Source organism: Mastomys coucha, unplaced genomic scaffold (genome assembly GCF_008632895.1).
Source record: "Mastomys coucha isolate ucsf_1 unplaced genomic scaffold, UCSF_Mcou_1 pScaffold23, whole genome shotgun sequence".
Lineage (NCBI taxonomy): Eukaryota > Metazoa > Chordata > Mammalia > Rodentia > Muridae > Mastomys > Mastomys coucha.
The window spans coordinates 100,848,769-100,854,587 of NW_022196906.1; the positions used below are offsets into that span (position 1 = coordinate 100,848,769).

The 5,819-nt window shown below is 40.1% G+C and overlaps 1 protein-coding gene across 6 annotated transcripts in view; it reads right to left on the reverse strand.

The window, feature by feature from the left end:
• Dock3 (dedicator of cytokinesis 3) overlaps positions 1–5,819 on the reverse strand; it is a 299,780-nt gene that overhangs the window by 217,058 nt on the left and 76,903 nt on the right. The window lies entirely within an intron of this gene.

The window sequence follows — 5,819 nt, forward strand, 5'->3', positions numbered from 1 at the left end:
GAAAGCCATACAAGTACCAAGAGACTCAGGCATGAAGCATCATGCTAGATGTTGCTCATGGGTAGTTGTGGAAGTATGCCCCGGGCTAAGGCACATCTTATCTATTCACTCTATTGAGAACTAATATTTTACTGTAACACTGTTCCAACTCCAATAAAAGATGTATGATAGTGAAATGTGGCTAAAAGTTAGAATGATCCATACTTAATCAAATTTCTTGCATTTTGAGGTAAAACAGAGGACCTAGGAGAAGCAACAAGGCATGCAGACACACTATTTGCTCCACCCTCCCCAATAGTTACCTTCTTAGAATGTAAACTCTCCCCAGACCAGCACCATTGCTTAGGATTAGAATGCCATAACGGACACAGGCTGAGAGCTCCTCCCCAAGAAAACTGTGCTAAGAAACTTGTCAGCTCTGACAAGATTAGAAAGGGCATTTCCAGAAGGGAAATACTGCCCTTTCCCCCACAGGCTAGCTGAGGCTTTAAGAAAACATAGTTAGCTCGGCAGGTCCTTCAGTTTTTCCTCTGTGCAGGAAAGGCTTCGTAAGCATACATAACAAGCTTTATCTCTACTGTTTTTGCTTTCACTAACTAGACCCTGCTGATATCTCCATATCTCACAGATAATACAGATACAATAGTTCTAGTCTGTTTTAGATAGACTTCCTATTTTGTTTTTACTAAGAATATACTCTGGTGAGGGTGATGTGTGTCATGTGTCCATGGTAATTGTTTCTGTGGGTCTTTCTAAATTTAAGACAGCCCGGAACAAGAAACTCAACTGCCACTAGAATTCTTGAAATAACTGTGTAACAAAACCTATATTGCTAAATTTTATGCTTTTTAACTTATTCCAAGCTAAAATTATCATTTTTGATGTTTAATTAAAATAAATGTATGTATGTATATATGTGGATATAAAAACTTTAGTATAATTTTTCAACTTTCAATTATGGAATAAAGGCACAGGAACCTATCCACCTGAGTTTCCTTATTTTAAAAAACAGTTTTTTCAATGTTCTTATTTTAGTCAATTTGGGATTACAAAAGAAAAAAAAAACTGTTATTTTAAAACCAAGCTGTTGCTGCCTGCTCAGCCTTGCTGAAGGCTGATTAGGACAGTGACCTATCTCTGTGCTCTAACATGCTTGTATACAGACTTACATAGACAAGCCAAGAGAAGAAAAGAGATTCAGAGTGGAGACAAGTTATGGCACCCTTTTCCTGCCATTGGTAAAACAAACAAAAAATATAAAGAACAGTAAACACATTTTGCCTGTGTTTCAGCTATACCTTCCTGTATTTTCTTTGAAATATTTTTTTTTGTTAAAAAAAGATATGTTTTCTAAAGGACAGAAAGAAACCATCAAATGCAAGAAGATACAGAAGACTATAAAATGGCTCAAATATTAATGTACTTGTTCTCTGTGAAGAGGACCAGAGTTCACTGCTCAGCACTCACACTGGACAACTTACAACAACTCCAAGGGATCAGACCTCCTCTTCTGGCACACGAGAGACAGATATACACATATACACACAGAGAGAGGTGGGTGGGAGAGAGAGAGAGAGAGAGACAGAGACAGAGACAGACAGATACAAAAAGACAGAGATGCTTTAAATTTTTAGACCTAAAAATGTGTATGTAGAAAGTTATAGAAGTTATAGACACAGTATATTTTTGATAAAGAAGATTAAAGAGCGAAGGGAAAGATTACAGGTCACTGTGTCCAAGTTAAGGATTACTATACAATGAGTGGGAATGAGGAGGCATAGGACTAGACACAAGCTGTACTGTGGCTTTCAATTAAGCAAAACTGGCTGTTAATCAGGTAGATATTACAGAAATACAAAAAAGTAAAGACAAGGCCAGAAAGCTTGAGTATATTTCAGTTCTCAGTCAATCACAGTAAGATCTGTAAACACACAACTTAAAGAAGGACGGTATATAAATATGGCTGTTAAGTTTTTAAGGCCAGGTATTACTACAAGCTTAGTTCATGCACTATCTTCTCTAGATAATAGGAAGAAACCTCAAAAGGAGACAATGGAACTCCGGACATTCGAAATAAATGTTTTTCATTGTTTTTTTTTTTCTCATGTATTTTACAAGTGTATGTGTACTATACATGTGCAGTACATTACATGTTTCTGGGGTGTACAACAGAGGATGGAGGCTAGAGGAGTCCTGCTTTCATTCTCTGTCTTATCCTTTGAAATGGAGACTCTCAAGAAACCTGTAGCTAGGCCAGCAGCCAGCAAACCCAAGCAAGCACTCTACTATCTCTATCCACTGCAGCACAGAGGTGGGGCAGACTCCAGCGACCACACTGGACCTTCACTGGATGCTGGGATTTGATCTGAGGTCTTCATTCTCTTTAGCAAGCACTCTTGCTCACTGAGTCAATCCTTGCAAATAATTTTTTTTTTTCGGTGTTTCAAGACAGGGTTTCTCTGTATAGCCCTGGCTGTCCTAGAACTCACTCTGTAGATCAGGCTGGCCTCGAACTCAGAAATCTGCCCACCTCTGCCTTCCAAGTGCTGGGATTAAAGGTGTGTGCCACTACTGCCCGGCTGCAAATAAACTTTTAAATTGAGCTTTTGGTGACTTAAACAACAGAAATAAAGCAGACTTAGTCCCATTGTAATTACAGACTCAACAATTTGTACTGCATAACTGGATACTTTAATTAAATAGGAAATGTTTCTTAGACAATGATCTATGGCTAACGCCTGTCCTACCTATCCATCACAAGAAAATACAGGAGAATAATTGAATGACACAGCACAGTGCAAGATATGACAAATTCAAGACAGACATTGGGGTCTCAAACAAGGAAAGAAACAGAAATCTTAGAAATGAAAAGTTCAAAATAACAAAAACACTCAGCTAAATTTCTTCACCACTAACGATACACACACACATTCATACACACATACAGTGTGTCCTTTGTATGTATATAGCGTGCATTAATTTTGTGTGTGCACTCATGCCTGTGAATGCAAGTATATAACTTAGTACACACGTGAAGATTAGAAGACAACCTAGAGTGTCAGTCTTCAACTTCCCCCTCCATCTTTGATACATGGTCTCTTTGATGTTTTTTAGCCCTTTGATGGCTAATCTTGGTTGCTAACTCAACTATACCTTCAATCAACTAAAACTCAAGTAGCTGGGCATGCATCTGAAAGATTTTCTTGACTGGATCATTTGAGATAGGAAAACTTACCCTAAATCTGCCAGTTTCTAGTGGTAGCCTGCCATACATACTCCAGTCGAGTCTGCATGACAGCAGCCCACAGAGGTGAAAAGCTTCAGAGAAGCTAGTCTCCTGGGGACCTTGCGGTAGTCGATGGAGGGTCTCATGTGCTAGATGCCCCCCAAGAAATGATTTACTAATAGCTAAGCAAAATTGGATGTTGCCTTCTGACTGACCTTAATCAGTGTTCCAATACCCTAATCTTTGCTGAGCCGAACCTTGGCCTGGCCTGGAATTTCATAAAGAATGTTTCCCATTCAGACTAATTGCCTCCAGCATTATTAAGGAGATAATGAAGGAAGGTCCAGCACTTAAGTTTACAGAATGGGAGTTGATAATCCCAGGGCAAGGTCAACTAGAATCCTCCTAAGGTCAACTAGAATCCTCCTTTCAGTCAGGTAGAGCAGATCACATTAGAATTGCAGCTAAGCCACTCCCATGAATTAGAAGAATGGGACCCCTGGGGCATATTTCTGCTAGCCCAGAAGATTAGCATAGTGGGCATTTACTAAGGATGGGCTAGACCGTGCAGTCAGAGAGAGAGAGAGTGTGTGTGTGTGTGTGTGTGTGTGTGTGTGTGTGTGTGTGTGTGTGTGTGTGTGTGTGTGTGTGTGTGTGTTGCGAGCACTCGAGCCTCTAACCTCATGTAGCCCACAGTCCCCCCAACTCTGCCAGGCCCTGCACAGGCAGAGCGCTCTGAGCCTAAGGGTGCTGCGCCCGTCTGTTGCTCTAGACCCATGGTACTTCAGATGACCTCAATGTACCTTGAACGTTACACCACCTGACTTTTTTCTTTTGTAATGACTGTAAAAGTCTGGTGCCTATTTTAAGAATACACACTCAGATACAACACTCACTTGTGTCCGTGTCTGTGTGTGTCATTTTTTTCTCACCAACCCCTTGCCCACCTGATTACCGGGACCCCAGTTTCTCCCGCAGGTTGAGGAACCTTTGACTGGCTAGGCCCATGGCAGTAGCCTACATAAAAGGACATAAAAGGAGGAAGCTTTTGATTTTTGCCTGCTTGCCCTCACTCTTGCTTGCAAGTGTATCTATCTTTTTGCTTTGGTATTCCTTTGCTCATATCAGAATCTACTTCTTCAGGATTCTAACATAGATCAGTAGCAGATCTCTAGGAATTTGCCAGGTCTCCAGTCTTTTGTTTGTTTGATTGATTTTTGGGTTTTGTTTTGTTTTGTTTTCTGATATAATATTTGTGTAGCTCTGGCTGTCCTTGAACTTGATTCAGAGACCAGGCTGGACTATATAGACCAGAAATCCTCCTACTTCTGCCTCCCAAGTGTTGGGATTATAGACATGCACTAGCACCACCACTACCCAGTGAGATACCCAGTCTTGTGGATTGAATGACTACCAGATTATTTGCCTTTCCCACAAGAAACAGGCATCACTGAACTACCTGGACCACAGACTGTAAGCTACTCTAATAAATTACATTTTTTCTTCATATTGTTTCTTTAGAAACCCCTAACTAACACGTGCTAGTTGACCCACAAGCTCCCAGTGATTCTCCTGTCTCCATCTCTTTTACCTAAAGAGGCACTGGAATTATATATGCTGATGCTATATATCCAGATTTTACACATTCTGAGTATTTGAACTTAGGTCCTCATGTTTGGTTAGTAAGTTTTTTACCCACTACATCACCTCCTCAGCCTAGATATACTTCTATTCTAATAAACTGTTATATTCCATTTATATCATTCTTTAACTTTAATAAAATAAGAAATTATAATACTCAGCACTTTTGATACATAATGATTGCTTTTAAAGGCTCCAAACAAAAACCCAACCTTTTAGTAAAAACACAGTTTCAACCTAAAATTGATGTATCATAAGAGACCAGGCAGAGCTGACACAATACACAGGATGAATATTTCTGCAAACTATCAGGTCTCACAACTATGCTCAAAGGCTATTTACTTTTCAGATGTCATTTGTGCTTTCAGATATGTCTCTTCCTGTCCCTCCACAAACACTCCTCTAAAAAAGCCATTTATTCTTCCAGAAGTGCCTCTTTGCCCTTTCTTTTCCTCTATTAAAATAGTATAATGAGCTCTCAAATCTCATTGCTGCTTTGGGTATTCATTTCTTCCATGATGCTCTTGGGTACGTAAAATACACCTGCTTGCTTTGTCTTCTGTTAAAACACATACACACACACACACACACACACACACACACAAACAAACACACATTCACAATTCAGTTGAAAGCTTCAAATAAAAAGAAAGAGCCAGGCAATGATGGCATATGCCATGCATCTTTAATCCTAGCACTCGGGAGACAGAAGCAGGCAGATTTCTCTAAGTTCCATATTACCCAAAGAAACTCTGTCTTGAAAAAACAAAAAGAATAAGGAGAAGAAGCAGCAGGAGAGCAAAAGAAAGAGAAGGAAAAGAAGGAGACAAACAGCACGAAGAACAACAAGAGGAACAGGAGCAAAAGCAGCAACAGAAGAGGACAAGGAGGCAGAAGGAGGAGGAGAAGAAGGAAGAGGAGGAGGAGGAGGAGGGGGGGGAGGGGGAGGAGG